General features: G+C 50.1%; 1 protein-coding gene and 1 long non-coding RNA gene across 2 annotated transcripts in view; one reads left to right on the top strand and one right to left on the bottom strand.

Moving 5' to 3' along the window:
• Positions 1-14,416, bottom strand: part of MAP6 (microtubule associated protein 6) — a 73,991-nt gene that overhangs the window by 34,891 nt on the left and 24,684 nt on the right. The window lies entirely within an intron of this gene.
• On the top strand, positions 5,235-12,382 carry LOC123002059 (uncharacterized). The gene is made up of 4 exons (XR_006411566.3): positions 5,235-5,499; positions 7,083-7,445; positions 11,135-11,187; positions 11,471-12,382. It is a non-coding gene; the product is annotated as an uncharacterized LOC123002059 (long non-coding RNA).

Here is a 14,416-nt window from a genome sequence, read left to right as displayed (position 1 = left end):
CGCCTTTGTCTGATATCTCACATCGTGCTCCTGGCTATTTGTTTCCAAGCCCATCTGTGAGGCCTGGGAGGGCAGAGGTGGCTTTGAAGCCATCTCTGTGCCCCTGGCCCCTGCTCTGGAGGCTGGAACGGTTTAGCATGCACTCAAAGCAAACAGCCCTGAGTTTACTTTTTTAATTGTAAAAGGAACACACAGTCATTGTAGTTGGTTTTCCATTTTTCTTTTCCCACTAATTTGTAAGAGTTCTCTATAACTCTTATAGATTAAAAAAAAAGACAGTAAAAACATAAAAATAAAAATAAATAATAAAAATAAATAAAAGATACGAATTCTTTGCAACTGTGGTTCCCAGTTTATCTTTTATTTTCTATGTACGGACATACAAGGGTATGGAATCATATATATAGAAAGAGATGGAGATACGCATCCGCAGAGATATCCATATCTACATGTATGTGGACCCATGTATAAGCTTTACCTTTGCACGTGGCCTAGTCTATCAACCTTTTCCTTTATCCTGTTTACTCCTGGGGTTAAGCTTTCAAAGTTTCCCTATGACACAATCCTATAAATAATTATCTGCAATTCTGTTCTGCATATTTATTTCTTACATTTAAATCTTTAAGTCCCTGGGAATATATTACTCTCTCTGTGTAGGCTGGTCAGGTGGGAAAGGCATAACCGTGGCCACTGCTGGCAAGGGTGTGGGGGAAGCACAGCCCGACTCAACCCAGCAGGACAGCACCATGCGTCCGGGGGGCCCGCAGAATGTCTGGTACATCACAAGTCCTCAGTGCATGTTTGTTGACTATGTGAACTAAGGAGCAAAGCCTTTAAAACTGCCATCCTCTGATCTAGCAATTCCATTTCTAGAAACTTCCATAAGGAAATAGCTGGAAAAGAAAACACTTTTTTCATGTATTACAAACTCTTGATAATGATCGTGTGTGAAGCCTGCAAACTATTCCTTTGTTTGGAAATAGGAATGCACTCTAAGTCCGACAGTGCTGAAGCATGACCAAACCTCGGAAATCATTAAGTAATGGTGAGCATTAAGATATTAAGTAGGTGACCCCCATGATGCCATCTTGGGCGCATTTAATGTCACGCTTGTTTCTTGTTGCTAATGATTCATTGGAAGCGATACCATTAAATTCTGCTTTGGGCTGCCCATGCTTCAGCTCCGCTGAGGTAGTGGGAGCTGTGGGGGCACAGCAGGGGGGTGCAGCCGGGCAGCAAGAGGGTGGGCGGTCTGGTGGGTGGAATTACGACTTTATTTACCCAGGAACAACTAAACACACTTGGCTTCGGGGCCTCTCTTTCTTTTTGCAATGCAATTATTTTCGCAGCAAGTCTTTCAGTAACCCGTGAGCTCTAAGAATAATAGACATCCTCAGAGGCATCGGAGTCAGAGAAAATGTGAGACTTTTTTTTCCAGGCCATGGAACCCGGAGGGGTTTTCTCAAACACGGGACCTAGAATTTCTTCATGAAGCTGCAGGGTCAGACTCAGTCCTGTTAGTCACTTGCCTGGGCCAGTAACCAGGGGGACAGTGTTTTGGTGTGGCACCTTTGAAGCCCAGCTGTGGGGCACCTGAGTGGCCCGATTGGTTAAGTGCAACTCTTGGTTTCAGCTCAGGTGTGATTTCAGGATCGTGAGATCGAGGCCTGCGTCAGGCTCCACGCTCAGCACCGTCTGCGCGGTTTCTCTCTCCCTCTGCCCCTCCCCCACCTCTCAAATAAATAAATAAATAAATAATTCTTTAAAAACAACCCATAAAGGTCAGTTGCTAAGGGGCAACAGGAAAGCCAGGGCTGCATGACTTCCCATCTGCTCTCCATGCCACGGGTGGGAGGCACTTACACATATTTGCTCTCTAACCTTCAGGGTGGCCCCAGAAGGCTGGAGTGTCTGTCCCGAGTTCCAGATTGGTGCAGGCACTTACGTAGGGTGTCTCTGTCAGTCAGGGCCAGATTTGAACCCGGGTCTGTTCAACTCCGTATTTTGACCTCCATAAGCTGCCCCGTGAAAGCCTGAAATACTTTCACAAGTCTGTGTCTTTGTAGGGGCCTGTCTTCGCCTTGAATTTTGTCTTTTCCCTTTCTACTGGGGAAACGGCTACTTCAAACTGCAGCTCAAATATAGGCAAAGAAGGTGGTAGAGAAAACAGTTGAAAGACACAAACCAGCATAATTTATAGGGCCATCGGGAACAGGTATGCCTTCCTGAGAAGGGCAAGCATCGCACTATACTTTCGGTTCCCAAAGCTCCTGGCTCGTGCCCACTGGTCAGCAGTGTACTGAACACACCACCTTTCCCGCAGCAGGTGCTCGGCCGGTATTTTAACCGTGGTTTCGTGCCTCGGAGCCCCTGCCAGGTACTCTGCTGATAAGCATTCATGAAGCAACCCTGAGTATCATAGCCTTTAAGGAACTTCTGGCTGAGAGCTGAGAGGTGCTCTGGGAGTTCAAGGTTCCCATGAGAATCTGAGGGGGCCTGAGAAGATAAACAGGGGTTTTCAAAGAAGAGGAGGCACTGAAATTCCTGCCCATTTCCTGTTCAGAGCTTTCCAGGGCTATGCATAGGAAGAAGATCTCACACACAAACTCACGAGTGCAGCCTCGACACCTGGACAGCCTGGAAGGGCAGGTTGTGCGCCCAGGGAGCTCACAAGCGTTCAGCTGGGGGAACAAAGCCCCTCAAAGCACCCAGTCTTCGGGGGAAGCAATGACTGTTTCTTAGGAACCCTCCCTCACATCACTGTCCCGGCACTCTTTGCCAGGTGCAGGTCACTGGGCTGGCGTCCAGGTGACAGGAAACCCAGTGACTGAGAGGGGAGAGAAGAGAAGGGATGTGTCAGGGCCTCTAATTTGCCAGGTGCCCCACAAAAACATGCTTTCATCTGTAATCCCCACAGAAGTGCTGTAAGGTGGGGCCCGTCCCCCAATTTTACAGATGAGAAGACCAAGGTCCAGAGGGGCAAGTGATTTGCTCAAGGGTACTCAGCTAGTAAATGGAGGGGCCAGAAATCAAATTCAAGAGTGAATGGCCAAGTACAGATCTGACATTTTCCTATTGTCCTATAGTAATCTGTTTCTGTATACAAAACGAAACCGAAAATTTAAAAACGACTTTTTTTCTCTTGTGTAACTATTAGAATAAAATGTGAAGCCCAATACGATGTGCAGACTAGGCAACCAGAAGGGAGGCACACTTCCGGCTGTGGTTGGGGAGCGACTGAAGGACCTCTGCTGTTTCTGCATCTGGAGGGTCAAGGCCAAACTCCTCAGCGAGACCTCAGCTCTGGCCCTGCCATGGCCCACTTCTGCAGGCCCACTGCCTCCCACTCTCGTCCCCCGAGCAGTTCATCCACACGTCTGCATTAGTCTGCACTAGTACTTTTCTCTTTCCAGAATGCTCCCCTGGGCCCTATGTTCTTTACTTGACACCCCCCCCCCCCCAGTGCCAACTCTGTGAAGCTATCGCTGACCTCCAGACAGGCTGAGGGCTTCCACCCCAGCTCCCACAGGGCATCCCTTCCCATCTCCACCACATCTTGAAGATGCTTCTATTTTCTCCTAGGCTGGAGGCCCCCGAGGGCAGGATCTGTAGCCCGGGCCCCGCCCAAGGCCCAGCACAAAGCAGGCGCTCAGAAAACGCGGGTTGAATGAACAGGATTGTGGGAGAATCACAGAGCAGCAAAGCTGGACAGGCACCAAGACGGTCTCACCTCATTTTACAGCCAAGGATTACATAAGGGGCAGTGGAGGCAAGCCAGGTGGAGGGGGTGTGGGTCACAGAGTGAGGCTTGACTCTGGAGGCGGCGGGAGCCACTCAAGATCTCAGAGTGGTGGAGTGATGAGATGATGTGGCTTGGGAGGCACATGGGTTGGGTGATTCAGGCCCCTTGGGGACCACGAGAGCCTGAGGAAAGGGAGAGACTGGAGGCTGCAGATTCTCGTATGTTCTTTTTGATGATGACGAATTAGAATTTACTGTCAACTCTGCTGACAGATTATTTAATTCAACTGCTGAGTGTCTGCGGCAGTTACGAGATGATTACTGCTTACCAGGGGCCTACAGGGTGCAGGGAGCTTTGCCCTCGTGATGTGATTGAGTCCTTAGCACTAGCCTTTGAGATGGGCACTATTACTGTGCAGCTTACGGAGGAGGAAACTAAGCCCAGAGAGGTGAAGTTACTGCCCGAGGCCTCAGAGAAACGGCGAGCCAGGCACTGTGTTAGCACGTGGGGATAGAGGACAAGGAGCTCACTGTCTAGTTAGGGGCCGAGGAGGAAAAGAAACAGACTGGATTCGTGTGGGATGAGCGGTGCTGGGGCAGAGAGGAGCATAGGGGGCTCAACAGGGCCAGAGTGGGGCCCCAACCACTCTTAGGGGTGATGCACGGGGTCTCATGGAGACGGATGACAGAGAAAACATGGCACAGGTTGGAAACAGGCCTACTGTCCTGTCACTTCTGTTTTCTCTTTTTGAAGCAAAACCAGACTAGGGAAAAGCTGGGGAGAAAGGACTGAAAGCAGGACGAACACACATAGCATCACCGCCTGAGATGCAAAAACCATCTCCAGGCTGGTAGTCATGGGCCCAGGGGCTCCTGCGTGTGATTTCCCAGCAACGGGGTTAGCCCCATCCCTCTGCCTCAGGAAACTCTGGGGTCGTTAGGGGAGTCCCAGGGACCCTGAGAGAGAGGGATGGCAATCCAGCAGCAGATGACTCCACACAGGCCCACCGCGAAATTAGGTTGCTGAGAGAAACAATGTAAAGAGATAAATGAACTTGGGGGGGCTTACGGGAGGGGGGACAGGGCACCAAGGGTACCAGTTGTAGGAGAGCCAGCATCAAAGGGGGAAAGGGGGCTAGGGACTGAGACACCCCCAAACAGCCACCACTCTGCCTGGGCAGCTGGGTCGGTATGCGTGTCTGGCCGAGCAGGAAGGGGGCAGGGCGTTGCTAACAAAAGCGCACGTAATTCTGCTCTAAGACTCATCACGATAATGGCAATGGCCGTGAAAACTGCTGATGTGACGGAGAACCTTGCCAGTGCCAGGGACGGAGGGAAGTACGGTTAGGCACTATCTCATTTAATCCCCAAAGAGGCCTCTCGAGGCAGGCCGTTATTACCGTTCTCACTTTACCGCTGAGGAAATCGGAGCTGAGGGTAGTTAAATGCCGTGACCTTGGACACCAGTAAGTGGAGACGCCGAGGTCAGACAAGAATAATACAGTTAGCAGCCGCGTCCCAGGACTGAGTGGGGAACTCAGCTGCGGCAAGGAGACGAGACCGCATTCCAAAGTAAGGAGGGCTGTCAAAGGGCAGAAGTGCCAGAGCAAAGGCCGAGAAAGGTGCAGGGACAGGACACTGGTGAGAACTCCGTGCCATGAAGGGCCTGCTTTCCCTCCATGAAGGGAAGTCAAGAGAGAGGCTCAAGGACACCTGGATCTTGGGGGATGTGGCGGTGACCCTCCAGAGAAATCTAAGGTCAGAGATGGCTGGCTGGTCTGTCCAGGACCAGAGAGAGGGAGAAAGGGCTGCACTGGGGGTACTCGAGCTGCCTGCTGGTGAGGACAAGGAACGCACGACACAGTTTCCTGGAGCCAGATGGGGTCAAGAGGGCTATCTCGAGGGGCAAACATGTCTCAGCAGAAAGAAGCTGGAGGGACTATGGGATGCCCAGGGCGGAGGAAGGAGTATGGGACCCACCAGAGGGATTCACTTTTATCCCTTTTATCCCTCTCCTGGAGGGAGAGGTCCATGGTGATGAGTGGGGGCCTCTAGAGAACCCGGCAAAGCACTCCCAAGAGACGGTCCCTCCAGAAAGCCTGCTAGTCCAGAGAGCACCAGTCTCCGTGACCACACCAGTCCCAGAAGAAACTTTCTGTTCGCTTTGCTTCCTGCTCTTCACCCCTGAACCCCAACATTGGGCAGGTTGAATAGGGGGCAAGGGATAGGACAAGTGAAGTAGAAGCCCCGCCGTGGGGTTCTCCTCCAGAGCAGACCAGAGCTGCAGGAGGAGGGAAGGTAGTAACTTCAAACAGACTGACATCTTGACTATAACATGGGATGGACATTTTAATGACAGAGGACTTATATTTACTGAAATTTGCTGTACAAGTTACAGAACTTGTCCAAATTTTCAAGCAAGGGTAGAAGAACTTGTCCCATAGAATAAATGGAAAGGGGCAGTGGGAAGCAGAAATAAAGTAACCTTATAATCATGTCCTAAGAATTGCTTTCATTCAATGTAAAACATTTCAATGAATGAAAACTTACCGTATATCAAAAGCTTTAATAATTGATTTATATACTTGATCTAATTTAACCTTAAGCCAACCAACCCTTCAAGAGAGAAGCTGTTATTCCTATTTTAGAGATGAGAACATGGGGGCTCAGAGAGGTAAAGGGACCTGTCTAAAGTCCTAGAGCCCGCAAGTGGCCGGGCAGGGCCCAAACTCACAAGGACACCAAGCCTGGATCTTTCCACTGTATCTTTGCTTGGGACTCCAGCAGGGCAGCCCGTGCTGAAGAAAGTGGTTCCCAGGATAGGATTTTTTTTTTTTTTTTTTTTTTGCATCCTCAAATCACAACTACATTTCTTCTGAATCCATTCTGTTCTCAGGCTGCAGTAAAGACTCCACTACAAAGGATAAAAGGCTGTGCTCTCAACAGTGACACAAAATGTATTTTTTTTTTTTGAGACCGAAGAGATTGGAAAGCAGTTTATTCGATAGCTGCCATTACGTGCCTGTTTGTCAAAGGACTGAAATAAACTGCAGTGGTCGTGACTAAATACAACAACGACAAGGGCCAGATCTAGATGTGATTCAAGTTTGTAAGACACGGCTGGAGATACACTGGTGGCGGCGTTGGTGGGGCTGCATGGAGACAGGACAGTGGGACAATAATGGGAGGGAAGGTCAGCTGAGTGGGCAGAAGGATGGGGAGAGGAAAAAATCAGTGAGAGTATATCTTCTTGACACCAGAGCACAAGTCTTAATTCTTGCTCCTAAGATATATATTTGATTGTTTTACTGTCTGTTAATACATTTTTTTTTATTAAGCAGGCTCCATGCCCAGCAGGGCTTGAACTCACGACCCTGAGATCAAGACCTGAGCTGAGATCAAGAGTTGGACACAACCAACTGAGCCACCCAGGCGCCTCTGTTAATGCATTTTAAGTATCCACAGCAACGAGATATCTAGAGCAAGGAAAAGACCAAGACCTACCCTCGGGAAGAATGCTTGACAAAAGCACACTGTTGGGTTTCAAACCTGTGGGTGTGTACATGTGCTGTGTAATTATAACCACTCCCACCATCACCGTTATCACCGTCTTCCTCGTGCTCTGTCTCGTCTCCCTGAAATCCACCTCCCAGAGTCAGAGAACCAGCTGGTGACTCAGGCTTACACATGTCCTACCTTCACTGGTGAGTCTCATGTCTTTGGTTTTGGGATCAGAGAGCTACTGGCCTGCCATAATGAGTCATGAAGCGCTCTCTCCTCTTAGGAAAGTTTGTGAAGGCTTGGTATGAATTCTTCTTTGACCGTTTGGTAGAATTCACCAGCATATTTGTGTTTGTAATGCGTTGTACCTAGTGCCCCGGATGTTGAGTGGAAGCGAATCTGTTTCTATAATTTTGTATCTTATCTAATTTATTATGAACATTTTATTTAAATATTTCAAAGAAGCTACTTAATATGTCATAGAATATTATAAAAGTCCAGACTGGAGGCCAAATTTCAGACTATATATACCAGGGCTTGAATTTTAGAGTTGTGACCTACTAGTCAGTCCTAAAAATAAGCTCCCTCAAATTCCTCTGGGTACCAAGTAAAATTCACTCAACTGACGCTGAACTCCAGCTTCCTACTCGTATCCTTCCTAAATTCATTGTTCAGTACAAGAGTCTATATTTTAAATACAAAACGCTTAACTTAGAAAGGCTTCCAAAAAAGGCAGTGAGTGATTTTAAGTGATTCATTAATGACAAGAATCTATTACTTTTTAAGAATAACTGTTCTTGAACTTGGAGGGCCAAACACCAGCAGAGCATTTCTTAGTAATGAAAATTCCACTGTTCCCGCCCCTGAGGCGAGGTCCTGGGATCTGTATTTGAACAGGCTCCTAGGGTGATTCCAGTATAGCTGGTTGGGGGCCAACGCCGGTGACTCTGCGGGTGAAAGGTGATGAATTGAGGAGCTAGTGTCCGCCAAGGGCCTGGCATAGCACCTGGCTCGGGGGGCACGTCCTCAGTGCCAGGGGACTAGCCTAATCTGAAGTACCTTGAGGTGGGCTCCCCCTGGAACAAATGTCATTGTGCACAGGACTGCAGGCCATCCCTGGCTATTTTTGGTCACTGTTCCACAATGTCCACTAACAGCCGTAACAAAGCATGGCCTATCAGCTGGAGCTTGGGTTCAGAGTCCCAAAGACGCCATTTACCACCTGTGGGACTCTAAGGAAGTCCCCTGCCCTTTCTAAGCCTCCGTTTCCTCACCTGGAAACCAGGGATGATGTCACCTACCTTGCTAGGGTACTGTGAGGGTTTAACGAAATGCGGTAGAAGAGTTTTTCTTAAAAAACATTTTTTTTTCACTTGAGTATAGTTGACTCAGCAGGCTACCTTCCCTTCCGGGCACCACACAGTGACTCAGCTTCTTTATCCGTGATGCCCTGCGTGTCACAGGTGCAGCTAGTGGGTGCCAGCATGCGGTACCGTTGGTTGCACCCCCTGTCCTGCGCCCTTCCTTCCTGGGACTTCCTCATCTCCTAGCTGGAAGCCTGCACCTCCCACCCCCTTCATCCCTGTTGCCCATCCCGTGCCCTAGAAGTACTTTTCTTACTTGACTTGTGCCCTTTGCGCAGCCCTTGCCCACGTCCTGCCTTCGCATGGGCTCATGTAACACAGGGCCAGCAGGACCCAGCACAGATGCGCTTGCCCGGCTATGGTGAGGGATGGCTGCCGGGTGCCCCGAGCTCACAAAACACAACCATGGAAAGCCGGGAAAGGGCACCTTCAAAGGCCGGTGACTAGAAGATTACGCGGACTGGAAGATCAGATCCAGATCCAGGCTCTGTCGTTGCTCGCTTCGAAGTGCAAACCTCAACGTGAGACCAGTGAAATTCCGTTGAAAGGGAACGTGCTTATATCCTCAGGGGCTCTGATGTATTTAGGGGGGGACGCAGGAAGGAATATCAAGGTCAGATCTAAAAGGAGATCAATGAAAAGTGATCATTTCTGATGTCGCAGGAGACAGGCACGAGGTGTCCGGTTGCGTTACCCAGCCGGCATAGTATAATTCCATCCCGTGGATACCATCAGCAAAGGCATTTCTGGTGTATTCTGCTGAGATGGACAGCAAAGCGCGTGGGTGAGCAAATCTCTCGCCATGGCGGAATTACCTCTGTGGGCACCATACAGACATTTCTTACTGCAAGTCCATTGGTTTAATCAACAGACAATCTAAAATCATGAGACAGGCTCCTTTGACTCTTTTTACACCTATTTCCTACGAGCGCTCTGGGATCCAAACGACTAGTTCTGTCACCGTGGGAACAAGTGACTTTACCTCACTGAGCTTTCTTATTTAATTCTCACTTCAACCCTATTAACTCCATTCTATTCCCAGAAAAAAACAGGTATAGGAGGTGCCCTACCCAAGGCCACCTAGCTAGTGAGTGGTGGACCTGAACCCAGGCGGGCTTCCTCTGTGTTCTCATCCATTGCAACTCCGGGGACTTGCCCAAAGACACCAAGTTAGGTGGGCAAGATCTCTCTTTCAGATGTTCTTCTGGGTCTTTTCTTGTCCAAACATCTGTGATTATAATCCGCCAGAGGGAAGATTCGATGTGTAATACTCTGTAATTTTTGCACAAAAGGGTATAAAGAAATGCCTCTCAAAAACACTCACGAATGAAACAGGCCCATGAATTTTATATGTTCCCCCAATTTTTGGATGTAAGTCAACACATCTATCCCTCTTCTCCCTTCTTTTTTCACGGAGCAAACATCCTCCAGTGACCATTCTTTCTGCTTATGACTTTCTATTCTACTGTTTTCTGTCTACTACTCAGAGCAGATATAGGGACCTCAGGGGTGTACATAAAAACATTTCAGATAAAGAGCAGGACTTCTCTGGGTTAGGAGAGAGTGAGAAGAGAGTGGGAAGAAGAACCTAGAACCAACCAAGAGAGCTAAGACTGGGGCAATGTCGTGGAAACTAGAGTCTCCTGTCCATCGCTTCAGCCAGACAGCCAGCCAGCCGACAATCCCTAGGGCCTAGGATTTTAGGGCTGGTAGACATTGCAGAAATAATTTAATCCAGGATGTTAATTTTATAGATTGGGAAAGTAAAGCGGAGAGAGAGCAAGTAACTCCGTGGTAGCACTTAGCAAACCAGTGGCAGAGCTGGAACCAGTACTTCTCAGGCCTCTCACTTCCTGGTCCAGTTTTCGTTTTGTTTTGTTTCGGGGTTTTCTTTTTGCAGCGGGATAGTGGGATTATTTCTAAGCTGCTAATAGATTTTGCTATTAAAAACAACAATCGATGATATCTACACAAAACCTGATAGCTTGGAACGTCCCTTTACGTGAGCATTTCATCTGAGTTACCACCTAGATGGCATTCGAAATTATTCCATTGCGTTCTGCAAATTTCTTGATGCTTGCTCATAAATCCCCATCGCATGGGACGTGTGAAGGTAAACGATCCTTCCAGCAACTCAATCTGCCTATTTGCTCTTTATGTAAATCCTCGTATAACTTGCAATTAAACTCCCCTGCTGTGGCACATACTCTGAGCATATCTACGATTTTCCATCCGTGAGTATTTGTTGAGGGCTCACTGGACGATGCTCAGTAACTCCCTGCTTTGTTTATTCAACATAAATTCACCGCGATGCCGTCGCTAGGGGAGTGGGGTACAAGGGAGGGCAGAATGGACGAAATCCCTGCTGTCTTGGACAGCAGTGACTTACAGTCCAGGGAGCGGGGACGGACAATAAACCAATAGGTTTCTATAACATGCTGGGTGGTGGGAAGTTCTTCCTAGATTAATAAAGATGACAGAGGGTCACTTGCGCTGATATGGATGTATATGTGTGCTGTGTTACCTAGGGTCAAGGGCAGCCTCTCTGATGAAGCGACATTGGAGCAGAGACTGGAAAGAGGTGAGCCTGGTGGATGGCTGGGGAAGGAGTCCTCCAGGCCGAAAGCTAAGACCCTGAGGCAAGAAGTGTGTGTGAGGACAAAGGCCAGCCTCACTGGGTTGGAGCTGACCAGGGGCAGGGGCGGTGGGGGGTGGGAGATAAGATCAGAGGAGCGACGGTGGGTGGGGTAGGGCACTGCGCAGCCAAGTGAGAGATTGCATTTCGTTTTACGTGAGCTGCGGAGCCCCTGCAGGATTTGGGCACTCACCTCGTGCTGAGGGGCATGACTTGCCTTTTGTTTTAGGAGGTGAGGAGCAAGGATGCAGGGAGGCCCCCTAGGAGGCTGCTTGAATGATCCAGATGAAGGATGACCATGGAACGGGCTACAGTAGCTGTGTCCCTGTCACCAGGCCAGGCGGAAGAGACTCGGAGTAAAGATACTTGCCGAACGCTCCAGTCACGCCACACAGGAAGTACGTAAAAAGGCTCAGGGCGAATAAACGAGAAGATTTATTCTACCGATGTGAGAGAGGGCAGGAATGCAGGGGAGGACACGAGTTGAATCTTGCTGAACAAGAGTTCACCGAAGATGGCACCCACAGCTTTTCATGGCCCAAAGGGGGAAAGCAAACTCCACAAAGATCCCAAAGAGTGGCTGTGGTCAGAGTCCTGGAGGGTAGGGAACATTCGGGGTGGACGGCAGCCAGTGAAGCCAGACGGTGGGCGGCCAGGCCTGCGACACTGAGGAGCCCTGACTCACGTTTCTCCAGTCCCCATGCCGAGAGCCAGGCCAGGCGGGCCCAAGCAGGACAAAGGCTTGGCCCCCAAGAGCTTCTGAGCTGGTTTCCGTAGAAGGGAATGTGCGGGGCGGGTGCTGGGGACCAATGCCCGGGACATGAGTCCCTTTGTCAGGGCGCATGTCTTTTCCTTTTCTATGGCTCTCCCCCACGTTTCTCCCTCTCCCCCATGGGCAGGGTGGTGGCGGGGCCTGTAAGGCTGGTAGTCAGGGTTGTTGCTGCCGCCCTTCTTACTAGAAGGCACTAGAGTGCCTTCACTCACTAGGTTTGGGCTCTCAGACCACAGGGAAACTTGGGCTCTTTAGAGGAGCATGGATTGATTAAGAGAAATGCTAACACTTCCCAAAATATTGTGCAGGGAAAGTTCTCCCTTTTAATGAGGGTTTCAGGGCTATTAAAACTGTATTTGTCGTTTGTAATCTTGTAGCTCTAAAGAGACGCCCTTTCATTAGTCTTTCAGCGAGCCTTCTCACACCAAATCACTAATGAGGCAATTACCCACATAATAATTACTGCGTAATTACTGGGGGCGGGGAGTGGGAAGGAAAATGTGGAGCAAAATCAGCAGCCGCGATTTGGGTTGTTATGTCAGAGATCTGAAAAGAATTATCTCTGGGAAAGTCAGCAACGGGAAAGTTTTTTGGTTCATAAAATGAGATGTGTCATCAGGGTTTTATAAAAGTAAATAGCGAGAAGCATGCCTTTGAACCCCGCCCTGGGGTTCCAGCACCTTCTCGGAGGCAGTCTTGGCCGGGAAAGCATGGGGACTCTGAGATCACAGCCGCTGAAGGCCCATCCACACCTTCCTTCCCACGAAGCCGGGGGCAGGTGCCTGATGACGCCTGAGCCTCACTTCGTGAAAGCAGGACGGGAACGATGTACCTCGTGGGTCTTCTGTGACGACCGAACACATCCACCCCAAGGTCACACGAGCGTGCTCACGAGGCCGTGCCCTCCTCTTTGACCACTTTCAGTCACCCTCGGTTCCTACGGCATCTGTCTGCCAGAAACCCAATTAGGCAAGGCTGGAGGGCTTAGCAATTATTCAATAATTCTTACCCGTCTATTTTCCCTTGAAAGTGCCAAAATCACTTCTGGTTAGGCAGTCGGTTCGTATTTTTAGAAACGTGAGGTAAAAATAGAAACGCATGCGGATAAACATGGAATTCGAAATGGCACAGCTGCACTGGAGGCTGGGCCGGGAGGGGAGGCTGCTGGCAGAGGGACGCCTGGCTCCTCGGCTGCGCTCATCCTGAGGCCCGGGAACGTCGGCAGCGTTAGCCTCCCCGCGCAGCTGGCCTCTAGAGCCGCCGGAGGCCGGGCGTCGGGCTCTCTCCTGCTGCGTGTGTGTAACACCTGGCTGGGCAGACACGCGGCGAGGCAACGCAAACACAATTCTGGCCCAGGGGGCTGACCTGTCTGAGGGACGGCGGGTGCAAGTTACCGCTGTAATAAGTACATAGAACCCTCTTTACAGATGCATAGGACTTTCTCCTCTAGATTCTAGAATGTGCCTCGCATTGTGTGTCCGGGCTGGTCTCCAACTTCAGGGTTCCTAAGGCTCTCCTCAGCTGGGAGTGGGGCGCTCGTGAAAATGCAGCCTCCTGGGCCTCACCCTCGCAGTGTGATTCTGGGTCCCAGAACAAACACCACGGTTCCCATACTGGTCCGCGCACTGTGCATGGCCAGACAAACACTGAGGTATTTACTTGATCTGCATAACAACTTTGCGATAGAAACAGAACAGACATTATTCAGAGGGTTTAAACAATTGGCCCAGGGTGGGCAACTTGCCAAGGAGGGGTAGGAGCTTGGACACCCCCCCCCCCGCCCTGCTGAAAAGCCATTTCTTCCATTAAGCCTTTGTCAGAATAAGTATTCTCGAAATAATCTCTTCCCCTTAACACTGGAAGTGTGTTTTGTTACTTACAGCCTTCCACTTAATGCAATGCTACAATTAAGCACCTGCCTTGCCTCTGTGTTAAGCCTGTCTTTTTCTTCCGGTGTTTTGGCATCTGGGGACGCAGCTCCCCACCCCCACCCGGGCTAGCCATTCCTAGGGGTAGTAAACGTGCCTTTCATATGCAAACCCCACCGAGCCGCTGCCCAGACCGCAAACACCGCCTTTATTGGGCTCTCACACTGGGGCCCTTTCCTCCCGCCCCAACCCTCCCAGGGCTAGGCACCAGACAGCTATGGAAGGCCTCTGTGCCCCAGAGGCCACCGAACTATTCAAACGAGCCAGTCCTACACCTGCTTCCCCTGCCTGATGCACTTCTTCCTCGGAAAACCACAAGGAAGGCTCTTGCCCACGTGTCCCCTTCCTCCTTGATGTCCAGACCAACCCTGGTGGTTCCCCATGTGGCCTGGCACGGCGCGGTGTAGGCTGCCCCTCCTCCAGAGAATGAACGATCGGCGGTCATCTCTTGGTCTGGTGCCTTACCAGGCCCGAA

This window comes from Ursus arctos, unplaced genomic scaffold (assembly GCF_023065955.2).
Source record: "Ursus arctos isolate Adak ecotype North America unplaced genomic scaffold, UrsArc2.0 scaffold_22, whole genome shotgun sequence".
Classification (NCBI taxonomy): domain Eukaryota; kingdom Metazoa; phylum Chordata; class Mammalia; order Carnivora; family Ursidae; genus Ursus; species Ursus arctos.
Note: the sequence above shows the minus strand (reverse complement) of the source record. Positions and strands in the feature narration are given on the sequence as shown.